The sequence below is a fragment of the Neoarius graeffei genome, chromosome 3 (genome assembly GCF_027579695.1).
Source record: "Neoarius graeffei isolate fNeoGra1 chromosome 3, fNeoGra1.pri, whole genome shotgun sequence".
Classification (NCBI taxonomy): domain Eukaryota; kingdom Metazoa; phylum Chordata; class Actinopteri; order Siluriformes; family Ariidae; genus Neoarius; species Neoarius graeffei.
Genome location: NC_083571.1, coordinates 43,068,572 through 43,082,417, shown reverse-complemented (window position 1 = coordinate 43,082,417; position 13,846 = coordinate 43,068,572). Strand labels below are relative to the sequence as shown.

The following is a 13,846-nucleotide window of genomic DNA, read 5'->3' as shown; positions in this document are numbered from 1 at the left end:
CAATCTACACAGAAAGCCTGCAAGGTATTAGTGAAATGACTAATCCCATGTTCTCAGTGAAGAAGTCTTACAGGGAGTTCCATTTCATTCAGTTTGAATTTATAAAAAACAGATACAGTCCACTGTGTGGAGATACATGATGGATATTGTGCATAAGTGACTGATATGCAATAAATGCAGAGTGCATATAATGAAACCACAGGGAGGATAATAATTCTTGGAATAGCACTTCTTTTGTTTATTATTATTATTATTATTATTATTATTATTATTTAGTTTGAAGAGATTTGTGTACACAGGGTGGAATTTTAATTAGAGGTGTGTCTCATTCCTATGATTTAAGCACATTTTTCTTGCATAACTACATGCTCTCTTCATATTACATTTGACAGCAAAGAATGAAAAATCTATTTCCTTCTTCAGTTTGCATTGTCTAGCCCAGATTTCTTTTGGGTTATGTTTAAAGGTGGTGGTCTCAACACTACTGAAAAACCCTTTTGGATGCTTCTAGCCAAGAAAAATCTGTAGCCTTGGAGAAAACTATATGCAGGTAATTTGCATAATCTCAGTGGAGTGCACAGAAAATGGATTTAAGCTTAAACTGTGTAAAATAATCTGAATACAGTTCCCTCCACGATTATTGCCACCCCTTGTAAAGATGAGAAAAATGGTTAGGAAAAAAAATCCACTTTTTGGTGAAGTAGTTTCATCTAAAACTGAAAAAAAAAATCCACACTTTAAATTAAATTCATTGAGAGGAGAAACAAATCCCTCCTCAAGAAATAACTATTTTCAAAAAAAAAACACCAAAAGTACCATTATTATTGGCACTCCTGAAAATTATAGTGAACACTATGTAACTGAAGCATGTTTTCCATTTAAATTGTACATTTTTGAGTTGATCGACTTGTGTAGCAACTTTTAAGCTGTAATCCATGACTTCCTGATTATATGGGGTACAAATATGAGGTGACACAGAGGTCAAAATCCCTTAGTCATCCATCAACATGGGAAAGTTAAGGGAACACAAATCAAATGAGAGAAAAGTGCGTTGACCTTCATAAGTCAGTAAATGGTAATATGAAATAGCTACTCGTCTGAAAAGCACATGTGTACTGCTAGGGCAATAATAAACAAGTGGAACTGTTAAAAACTTGCCTGGAAGAGGACCCAAGTTTATTTTGTCCCCACATACATTGAGGAGGATGGTAAGAGGCATTTAAAAAAAAAATCCCCAAGCATAACTGTTGGTGAATTACAAGAGAAGGTAAAATCTTGGGGTTTCCAAGTCTCCAAAACCACCATCAGACGCCACCTCCATGCCAACAGATTATTTGAAAGGTATGCCAGAATAAAAAAGCCTTTTCTATCAGTTAACCACAAACATAGGCACCTGAGGTTTGCAAAACGCTACTACAACTGGACCATATTCTATGGTTCTATGTAAAAATGGAGCTTTTTGGCAATAAACACTCAAAGCCAGTTTGGCTTAAAAAGAAGGATGTGATAATGAAAAGAACCCTATCCCAAGTGCAACATATGTTGGAAGTTATGTGATATTTTGGGGCCATTTTTCCCCCAAAGGCTCTAGAAACCTTGTTGGGGTACATGGCATCAGGGACTCCATGAAATACCAGGCCATTTTAAATCTAAATCTGGCTGCCTCTGACAGGAAACTAAAATTGGCTTGTCATTGGATCTTCCAGCAGGACAATGATCCAAAGCATTTGTCTAAATTAACACAAAAATGGTTAGCTGACCCCAGTGGTTAAATTGACTTTTGTAAGGAGGGGAGCCCTTCTTCACTCACAGTGGTCAATATCTCTCAAAACATTTTTATTTATCACACCATCGGTTTAATACATATTTTATCAACTTATGGCCTACTTATTTATATCTCACATCAATGCACATATGAGTAATTTATTAAGCTTACATTTCACCATCAATCTACACTGTAATTTGTAAAACTTATTCACAATATACACCACCAATTCACATATTAGCAATAGTTATTTACATCTCATCAATCTACACTATTATTTGCATTACTTGTTTACATCTCATACCATCAATTCACATATTAACAATAGTTATGTACATCTCACACCATAAATCTACATCAATCAAATCAATTGTTTGCTAAACTTACTTACATGTCACATCATCAAACCACATATCAGCAATAGCCAGTCATTATAATTTACAGTGGTGCTTGAAAGTTTGTGAAAACTTTAGAATTTTCTATATTTCTGCATAAATATGACCTAAAACAATATCAGATTTTCACACAAGTCCTAAAAGTAGATAAACAGAACCCAGTTAAACAAATGAGACAAAAATATTATACTTGGTCATTTATGTATTGAGAAAAATGATTCAATATTGCATATCTGTGAGTGGCAAAAGTATGTGAACCTTTGCTTTCAGTATCTGGTGTGACCCCCTTATGCAGCAATAACTGCAACTAAACATTTACGGTAACTGTTGATCAGTCCTGTACACCAGCTTGGATGAATTTTAGCCCATTTCTCTGTACAGAACAGCTTCAACTCTGGGATGTTGGTGGGTTTCCTCACATGAACTGCTGGCTTCAGGTCCTTCCACAACATTTCGATTGGATTAAGGTCAGGACTTTAACTTGGCCATTCCAAAACATTAACTTCATTCTTCTTTAACCATTCTTTGGTAGAACGACTTGTGTGCTTAGGGTCGTTATCTTGCTGCATGACCCACCTTCTCTTGAGATTCAGTTCATGGACAGATGTCCTGACATTTTCCTTTAGAATTTGCTGGTATAATTCAGAATTCATTGTTCCATCAATGATGGCAAACCATCCTGGCCCAGATGCAGCAAAACAGGCCCAAACCATGATACTACCACCACCATGTTTCACAGATGGGATAAGGTTCTTATGCTGGAATGCAGTGTTTTCCTTTCTCCAAACATAACGCTTCTCATTTAAACCAAAAAGTTCTATTTTGGTCTCATCTGTCCACAAAACATTTTTCTAATAGACTTCTGGCTTGTCCACATGATCTTTAGCAAACTGCAGACGAGCAGCAATGTTACTTTTGGAGAGCGGTGGCTTTCTCCTTGCAACCCTGCCATGCACACCATTGTTGTTCAGTGTTCTCCTGATGGTGGACTCAGGAACATTAACATTAACCAATGTGAGAGAGGCCTTCAGTTGCTTACAAGTTACCCTGTGGTCCTTTGTGACCTTGCCGACTATTACATGCCTTGGTCTTGGAGTGATCTTTGTTGGTCAACCACTCCTGGAGAGGGTAACAATGGTCTTGAATTTCCTCCATTTGTACACAGTCTGTCTGACTGTGTATTGGTGGAGTCCAAACTCTTTAGAGATGGTTTTGTAACCTTTTCCAGCCTGATGAGCATCAACAATGCTTTTTCTGAGGTCCTCAGGAATCTCCTTTGTTCGTGCCATAATACACTTCCACAACCATGTGTTGTGAAGATCAGACTTTGATAGATCCCTGTTCTTTCAATAAAACAAGGTGCCCACTCACACCTGATTGTCATCCCATTGATTTGAAAACACGTGACTCTAATTTCATTTTCAAATTAACTGTTAATCCTAGAGGTTCACATACTTTTGCCACTCACAGATATGTAATATTGGATCATTTTCCTCAATAAATAAATGACCAAGTATAATATTTTTGTATCATTTGTTTAATTGGGTTCTCTTTATCTACTTTTACGACTTGTGTGAAAATCTGATGATGTTTTAGGTCATATTTATGCAAAAATATAGAAAACTCTAAAGGGTTCACAAACTTTCAAGCACCACTGTAATTTACAACTTTCCAAATAGAACTTAGATCAAGTTTCTCTTGCCTTTCCTGTCTCTGTCTACATGCTATATATGGTCTGCTGACCTCCGGGTCATAACCCACTTCTTAACATGTTTGGTTGGATTCCACATGTCTAGTGGTGGACCAGGTTTATAAACATCAAACAAGACAGATTATCAATTTTAAGCTGATTCCGAATAGGTGAAATAATAGTGTTTATAAGTGAAAATCCTCTCTTACATTCTGCTGTGCTTACAGCCAGTGTATCTGCAACTTGTTTAAATTTGATAAGTCCTACCCTGAGTGGCATTCTTCCATTGTCCTTAAAGTCCCTGAAATCTTGTTTCACCCTAGAGTAATTTATTTTCAGATGATTACATAGCTGCCTTAATTCCAGCTCTCCAAACAGCACGGGTACAGGAGTAGGCCAAGTTTCAGGTTTCAGGACATTTAGTTGTTCATAAAGTTCTATTTCCTCTGTGAGGAGAGAATAGCCTACTACACGGGACTGATGCTCACACACTCTCTCTCCCCCCGTCTCACCGTCACTCACTCGTGGTGCCTCTGCCACTTGTTCTGACGGCTTCTCCCACTCGCAAGTGAAATTTGCGAGTGGCAGATGGTGAGACGGGGGGAGCGATCAGTCCCGTGTAGTATTTTTGCAAACATATACCTTAACAGACAACCTCTATCTCTCTCATCATCAAATCATTTCATCTTTAAAATGATAGGTTCTTTAGCACGAATGAAAAAAAAATGACTTACGGGAAATTGTATATCACTCGCGGGCATGCAAGGGCCACTGTCTAAATACAGGAGACTCCCAGAGCGTCCGGGAGACTAGGGATGTCTGAATCATTTACAGTAATTTTGTTATTTAGTCTAGTCTTAGTACCCCACAGCAACCTCATAACTTTGGCCGACCAAAGCAGCATTGAATTGGGAGTGGAGCACACGAGCCAATGGAAAAATCCAGGCTGACAGTTCTCACTATCACGAGGGAGGTTTGCTAGCATTCCATGCGCAAAGACAGGTTAGCGGGCATCCATTAAATTAGCTAGCTCAATTTTCTGATATTTACCTAAAAACACAGAAAACAGCTACATGAAGACAAAATACACTACCGTTCAAAAGTTTGGGGTCACTTTGAAATTTCCTTATTTTTGAAAGAAAAGCACTGTTCTTTTCAATGAAGATCACTTTAAATTAATCAGAAATACACTCTATACATTCCTAATGTGGTAAATGACTATTCTAGCTGCAAATGTCTGGTTTTTGGTGCAATATCTACATAGGTGTATAGAGGCCCATTTCCAGCAACTATCACTCCAGTGTTCTAATGGTACAATGTGTTTGCTCATTGCCTCAGAAGGCTAATGGATGATTAGAAAACCCTTGTACAATCATGTTAGCACAGCTGAAAACAGTTTAGCTCAGAGAAGCTATAAAACTGACCTTCCTTTGAGCAGATTGAGTTTCTGGAGCATCACATTTGTGGGGTCGATTAAATGCTCAAAATGGCCAGAAAAATGTCTTGACTATATTTTCTATTCATTTTACAACTTATGGTGGTAAATAAAAGTGTGACTTTTCATGGAAAACACAAAATTGTCTGGGTGACCCCAAACTTTTGAACGGTAGTGTATGACAGAACTACAGACAAAAAGATCTGAACTTCAGCAAATGGAGGTGTTAATTTTTCGACTAGCATCCTGTCTGTCAGTGTTCGCTAATGTTACTGATGCCATCTGGTGCACCAGTATATTTTGCCTGAGAAAGTTTCTCAACTAAAGACAAAATAAACAAAAGAACCATGACTTACCTCTGTCCACTTTGCTAAGGCATCGTGTTTAGCAGATAGTTACAACTTCGTATGACATACTGTAAATCCTCATAAAATATAAAGTATGACGGAATGATGGAAAACAGTGGCGCCAATTTCTCAAGCTGAAGTCCATTAACGTTAACATTAAACGTATGATGATGCTGTGTGATGTCACGCATTCTCGCAGCATTTGTCTCTGTGACAGCCCAACCCCCAAAATATTTCTACTACAAATATGTTGCCTCAGTCATGCGACTTTAATGAAAGACACACTGCAGCTTGGGACTTGTCCTTGAAAAGGTTGCATGGGTTGATTTCATTTACATAAGAAATCACTGACATCTCTCATTTTGACACGTCATAGAATAAGTGAAACTAGAGTAATGAAATTGTGGTTATTGATATGGTGGCATGAATCACTATAAAATAATTTTGTTGTTAATATGTTTTCATTTGGTGAGGTGTTGTGAATATTATATAGCCGGCTGGGCTTTTCATCTTCCTTAAAGGTCATAGGCAAAGGTCGGAGGTGGAACGTACCGTAGAATATCAACTTTATTTTCTAGAAGAACGACCCAAAAAGCGAATTCAATCTTCTTGGTGTCTAATTTGCACCCTAAAATTGAATAAAACGGTTAATATATACTGGTTTGCGCAAGTTCCGAAGGTTTGTTTACATCTCTCTCACGCGTACTTTTACCGCCAGGGGACAGTCATCGTGATGTCATTCAAGGCAAACAGACTGGGAGCAGTTCTGCACTTACTTGCAAACCGAGCACATGTGTACGGACTTTGGTCGTGAGAGGTTGTGTAAAATGTCTGAAAGTGATAGTGATTTTGAAGTCAGAACTCTCCAAATTGAATATTGAGAGGTGAAACCATATATGTATGAACCTATGGCCGTTGCGAAGCCATAGTGGATATAGGTAATGATTACTTGACAGTGCGCCAGTAGGCCACATTAGCCTGCCATCCGCAGTATTTCCCGGTGTCAATATATCGGGCCTGACATCTCATCTCGTCTATCAATGATTTTTTTTTTCAACTACAGAGCATTTAAATGAAAAAGGTAAAAATGTTTACCTCCAATCTTCTCCTTTTTGCTTGAGTGTTGCTGGTCCATTTCTTCTTTGACTGCTTGATTTTGTGCTCGAATTTTTTCAGAACAGCGTCAGGTTTGAGCCTTCTCTGTCTGACACTGACACCTAAACTCTCCAACAGATAGGGATTCTTCAGAAGTGAATCATTGTCGAAGTGATCAGAGCATAGAGTGGCGTATTTACCCGGCTGCCAGCCCTCTGGCTTCACGTGCACAATCCACTCTCTCCGCCTCGTCTCCTCTTTCAGAAAAAGCCAACCCTCTCGCTCCACCTCTTCTCTTTCAGAAAAAAACAACCCACTCACTCCGCCTCTTTTCCTTTTTCAGAAAAAGCCAATCCACTCTCTCTGCCTCTTCTCCTCTCTCAGAAAAAGGTAAAAACTTCTTCCTGAACTGGTCCCGTTGTGACAGTTCACTGCACAACAATAAGGCATGTTTTTTTCTTTGGAAATGCCTGAATGCACGTCTGCACTCAAGCAAGTAATAATGTGTAGCAAGAGTTCTAGGTGGGTGGAGCACAGAAGCACAGCAGGCCAGAACTGAGTTCTCAAAAACTCTTTTATTTAGCTTTTCAGCTTTTATATTCACTCTCTCACACACGCATACACACAAGCGTCCAGGTTGGGGGAGATCTCCCTTTCTCTGCTCTCCCTCTCCTTTATAGGGCACGGTCACTGGGGAAGACACACAAACACAGGTTAATTCCCATCAGGTGTAGTGATTCTGCCACTTACCTTCCCTAACTCCACCCTCCATTCACAGACTGACACTTGACCACGTCCCCGCTGCCACATACCCCCACTGCCCGACTCAGGCCGGGGAGCCATCCGGCCTGAGGCCTACTCCCCCCCCCGATGGGAGAGAAAGTCTGCCACAACCATCTGTGCCCCCGGCCTGTGGACCACCTCGAGCTTAAATGGCTGGAGTGCCAGATACCAATGGGTGATCTGTGCGTTGGCATCCTTCATGTGGTGGAGCCATTGCAGGGGCATGTGGTCCGAACAGAGGGTGAAAGGGCGCCCCAGCAGGTAGTAGCGGAGGGTGAGGACCACCCACTTGATGGCGAGGCACTCCTTTTCTATTGTGCTGTAGCGGCCCTTGCGCACCGACAGCTTCTGGCTGATGTACAGCACTGGATGGTCCTCCACCTCCTGGGACAGAACAGCCCCCAGCCCGACGTGTCCGTCTGCAAAACAAAGGGGAGAGCGAAGTCAGGGGAGTGTAATAGTGGCCCCCCACACAGTGCAGCCTTCACCTCAGAGAAAGCCCACTGGCATTGCTCCGTCCACTGGACCGGATCTGGTGCCCCCTTTTTAGTGAGATCAGTCAGCTGGCTGGTGATGTCCGAATAATTAGGTATAAACCTATGATAGTAGCCAGCCAGCCCCAGGAACTGTCTCACCCCCTTTTTGGTCTTGGGCCTCGGGCAGGCCGCAATCGCTGCTGTCTTGTTGATTTGGGGATGCACCTGCCCATTGCCCAAGTGGAAGCCCAGATACTGTCCTTCCACCCGCCCAATTGCACACTTCTTCGGGTTGGCTGTGTAGGTATCATGCCGCCATTTTGTCTCTAAGAACTACAACTACCAGTCCTCTTCCGCGTGACCTATGTCACGCGTGGGCAGGATCATCTACGTCAGTCCGCCATGCGCGCATAAGTCCAGGCAGAAGCTCCATTTCTTTGTCTCTCGCGTCTGGTTTCCGAGGAGTCTAGATGCATAAAGAGATGCTCTCAAACCCGAAAACACTTCTTTCTTGCAAGATTCACCATCCAGCGCGTTCTGTGCCTAACCACTGGCCAAGGTAAAAGTCCAGAATAGCGCGATCTTTAAACTCAACCTGAGTTACAACCGGTTTATTCGTATTAGAAGTGACGTCACGACTGCAGCCCAGGCAGTTAAAAGTTAAGAAGCGATTGAATCCTTTTTAACTCAAAAGCGCTGTGCATCTTATTCTGATCAGAGACTTTTCCTCACGAACGCTGAAGTTCGGACCAAGAATCCTCTGCTTTCCACGGGAACCACCCAAGTGCTCCGCTGGACCAGAAAGTTCTCTACGCCTCCATCACGAGAGGCCCGAAACTACAACGGCGAATATTTCTTCATATCTTGCTAAAGGCAGGATTAAGTAAGATTTTGGCATTTGGGCATAATTAAGATAGTCTTAGGAATTTGCTTTTATTGAAATAGTGTGAATTTAAACCCAGGTTTATTGTTACATTGTTAAAACACGCAGCGTGTTGATTTATTTTGTTAATCTCTCAATTGTTTTTAATAGATAGGCTGTGCATGCTTTTCTTTACTACTAACATATTTAGTTGTCTTATTATACATCTTGACTGCATTAAGATTTCAGGGGATTCAGTACTGTTATAAGCTAGTGAAATTGGCCTATGGTTGATTTCTTTTAGCACACGTTAGCTACGGCTAATTCCTTTGTCTTTAGCAACACGTGCTCAGTAGGCCTCACCAGGCCTAACAAACACACTTTAGCTAGGCCATAGGGCCTTTCACAAGCACACTAGCAACACAAGGCTAATCTAGGCCTCCACCACATGTAGTTAGCTACACGAGGCTAAACACATGGTCAAGTCCTCCCCCCCCCACACACAAAAGCACATTAGCAACAGAGCTAATCCTTTGTTCTATTTAGATAACATTCCTTTGTTTTAGCTAGCAACAAGCTAGGCCATACACACACACACACACACACACACACACACACCATATCATATTTGTATATATTGATTATCCATTTTTATCTTTGTTATAATAAATCCATTTATTATCAAAGCTGTGTGTATTCATCTTGTTGGTGAACAATATCTGAAGTCCCCAATCTCTCAAAGAATTCAAAAAGGTGCATATAAGTTATGTAATATGGTAAGTGATCGTAATAATTTGGAAATATACCATAATCTAGCTGTTTGGTAATTTATCCAGGATTAATGGTATGATTCACTAAATGATTCATTGAACAATTCACTAAATGATTCATTGTATGATTCACTAAATGATTCACTGAACAATTCACTAAATGATTCACTGAATGATTCACTTCAAATGAGACTGATTCTATGGTATGATTCAATTCAAATGAGTCAAAGTAAACAATTCAATGGGATTGATTCATTTTAATTATTAACCTTCAAATTTAATGAGACTGATTTAATGAGATTGATCACTTAATTTCAATAATTAACTGATTGCACCCACAGCTGTGAGACCCGCTTGCTTCAGAGACCCAAGGATGGCCCTCAGGTGTTTTAGGTGCTGTAGGTGCTGTGGCCAGTCATTACTGTAAATAATGATGTCATCTAGGTATGCAGCCGTGTAGGTGGCATGGGGGCGGAGGACCCTATCCATAAGCCGCTGGAACGTAGCGGGCGCCCCAAACAGCCCAAAAGGAAGTATGATGAACTGGTGTAAACTGTTGTGTGATGAACTCATGTGGAAAAGGTCGTTTTCTCTTGGGATAGCAGAGTCAAGGGGATCTGCCAATATCCCTTTGTCAAATCCAGTGTCGAATAAACACGAGCCATGCCTAGTCGATCGAGCAACTCATCAATATGAGGCATTGGGTATGCATCGAATTTAGACACCGCGTTGACTTTTCTATAGTCCACACAGAACCAGACCGACCCGTTGGCCTTGGGCACCAAGACCACCGGGCTGCTCCAGTCTCTGTGGGACTCCTCGACAATGCTCATTTCGAGCATGGCCTCGAGTTCTTCCCGAACCACCTTTTTGTTGTGTTCAGGCAGTCTGTAAGGGCGGCTGCGTACTACTACTCCCGGGGGCATCTCAATGCGTCAATGTGGTGTTCTATGAGGTGGGTGCAGCTGGGCAGGGGCGAGAACACGTCAGAAAATTCTGTTTGCAACTGGGCGACCTCCGTGAGTTGGGTCCGGGAGAGGTGGGCTCCACAGGGGACCGGAGTGGTGGGCGATGTCAATTTTCCTTTTTGAACCTCCGGCCCCAGCTCTGCCTTCTCCGGAACCACCGACACCAACACCACGGGGACCTCCTTGCTCCAAAGTTTTAACAGATTGAGGTGGTAAATCCGTAACACCCCGCCCCTGTCCATTCACCTCACCTCATAGTTGACGTCCCCAACTCGCCGTGTGACCTCAAAGGGTCCTTGCCACCTGGCGATTAATTTGGAGCTTGACATGGGCAACAACACGAGTACTTTATCTCCCAGTGTGAACTCCCTAAGGCGCCTGCCCCTGTTGTACAGATGGACTTGACATTCTTGGGCCTGCCGCAAATTCTCCTGGGTTAAGTGCGTGAGGGTGTGGAGTTTGGCACGCAGGTTGATAATGTACTGAACTTCATTTTTACTTGTTGAAGGTCCCGCCTCCCAATTTTCATGCAGCACATCTAGAATGCCACGCGGCTTATGCCCGTATAATAATTCGAATGGGGAGAACTCCGTGGAGGCTTGTGGGACCTCTCACACTGCGAATAACAGGGGCTCGAGCCATTTATCCCAGTTTTGTGTGTCCTCGCTTACAAATTTTTTAATTATGTTTTTGAGAGTGCGATTGAACCGTTCGACTAAGCCATCTGTTTGTGGGTGATAAACGCTGGTGCGGATAGGCTTAATCCCAGTAACCCATACAGTTCGCGCAGTGTGCGTAGTGTGCATGACATAAACGTAGTGCCTTGATCAGTCAGAATCTCTTTGGGGATTCCAACTCGGGAGATGATGTGGAAGAGTGCTTCCGCAATACTGTGTGCTGAGATATTGCGAAGAGGCACTGCTTCCGGATATCGCGTTGCATAGTCCACTAGAACTAAAATAAAGCAATATCCTTGTGTTGACCAATCTAATGGCCCGACGAGATCCATCCTAATTCTTTTGAACGGGGTCTCGATTAATGGCAGAGGGCACAAAGGCGCTTTTGGAATGGCCGCGGGATTTACTAACTGGCATTCGCGGCACGCCGTACACCACCTACAGACATCGCCGCGAATCCCTGGCCAATAGAACTGGGCCATTATTCGGGCTAGTATCTTATCCTGCCCTAAGTGTCTGGCCATGGGATTAAAGTGAGCTGCCTGGAATACAAGTTCCCGGCGGCTCTTTGGGATCAAAAGCTGAGTTATCGTTTTTTTAGTCTGAGTGTCCTGCATCACTCGGTATAACCTATCCTTCACAATGGAGAAATAGGGGAAGGACAGTGTGGCGTTTGGCTGGAGCATTTGACCATCGATTACTCTCACTTGGTCAAATGCATGCCGCAGAGTCTCGTCTCGCAACTGCTCTAACGGGAAATTCGTGAGGGATTCCCTGAGAGAGGGAGGAGGAGCCTGCTGCTCCTCACTCTGACGCGGTGATGATGTAGACGGCTCTGTGACAGCTGCTCCCACCAATGCCACACCGGGACCTCCCCCCGCTAAACTATGGCAGGCCCCACTCTTCACTAAATGAGTCATTAATTCCCCAAATCCCGGCCAATCAGTCCCCAAAATTATCGAGTGGGTAAGGCAAGGATTAACCACCACTTGTACTCTAAATTTCTCCCCTCGAAATAGAATGTGGACCGATACTAAAGGGTAGTTCTGAACATCCCCATGCACACACAACACCTTCACCAATTGTGCTCTCCCCAGTGCCTCGTTTTGCACCAGGCTTTGGTGGATTGAGGTCTGATTACAGCCGGAGTCCACCAGAGCCTGATATATATCCCCTTGGATACTCACCGGTATGCAATACGCTCCGGCCCGATCGAGGGCGGTCTCTGGCGCGTCGGGGATCCGGACCACCACGCCCACCTCCATTGCCGAGCACTGATGCTGGAGGTGCCCCGGCTCCCTGCAGCGCCAGCATACCGGCCCAGGCTCTCCCTCTGCACCGGTGTTCTGGAGTTCACTCACCTGAGGGGGGGAAGACTCAGACACGGAAGTAGGAACAGCGGCGGGCTGGCTGGGATGGAGCCAGCCCCTGCCTCCACAGTGGGGGAACGGGGCGAGGATGAGGAACAGGGGGAGAGGGAAAGAGAGAAGAGAGGGGAGAAGAGGAGAAATGCCGTCCTGCCGTCGGAACAGCCACCATATGGTCCTCCGCCAGCTCAATGGCCCGATCCAGCAATGCCGGGCGATGGCACTGGACCCACTCCGTGGTTCCTCCTGGAATACGGGCGACGAATTGTTCCAGCACCACCAGGTTGATGATTCCCTCAGCGCTGCAGTTGTCGGCCCTCAGCCACCGCCGGCAGGCATCCCAGAGCTGCTGGCCAAACGCGAACAGCTGGCCGATCTTTTCCAAGCACAGCATGCGGAAGCGCTGCCGCTGCTGTTCCGGTGTGCACCCCAGACGTTGGAGGATGGCCCTGCGGAGGTCGGCATAGACCAGGCGGCTATCGGCAGGGAGCTGTAGTGCGGCCAGCTGCGCCTCGCCCGTTAGCAGGGGGAGGAGGCGTGCCACGCGCTGCTCCACCGGCCAACCCCATGCCTCTGCTGCCTGCTCAAAAAGAGCAAGGAAGGCTTCAGGGTCGTCCTGTGGACCCATCTTCGTTAGGGTGAGGTGGGGAGGGTCCACGCTGGTGGTGATGGTGGACCCCGCCGACGCGAGCAGGTGCCGGAACGCCTGGCGATCTTCCTGCTGTGCCAGCACCAGGGCTTCAAACCATTGTTCTTGCTCCTTCCGGAGGGTGACCAACACCTGGTGCTGACTCTGTTGGGCCATGGTGAGGGCATGGACCAGGTCCTTGAAGGGGGAGGACTCCATGGAGCTGTTCTCTTCCGTACTCCGAGTCCCAGGTTTCGGCACCACTGTAGCAAGCGTTCTAGGTGGGTGGAGCACCGAAGCATGGCAGGCCAGAACTGAGTTCTCAAAAACTCTTTTATTTAGCTTTTCAGCTTTTATATTCACTCTCACACACACACATGCACACAAGCGTCCAGGTTGGGGGAGAGCGTCCTTCCTTTGCTCTCCCTCTCCTTTATAGGGCACGGTCACTGGGGAAGACACACAAACACAGGTTAATTCCCATCAGGTGTAGTGATTCTGCCACTTACCTTCCCTAACTCTGCCCTCCATTCACAGACTGACACTTGACCACGCCCCTGCTGCCACACAATGCAAGTAAACGGAAGT

The 13,846-nt window shown here is 44.4% G+C and overlaps 1 protein-coding gene across 1 annotated transcript in view; it reads right to left on the bottom strand.

Annotated features, from left to right (window-relative positions):
* eys (eyes shut homolog) overlaps positions 1-13,846 on the bottom strand; it is an 877,903-nt gene that overhangs the window by 687,910 nt on the left and 176,147 nt on the right.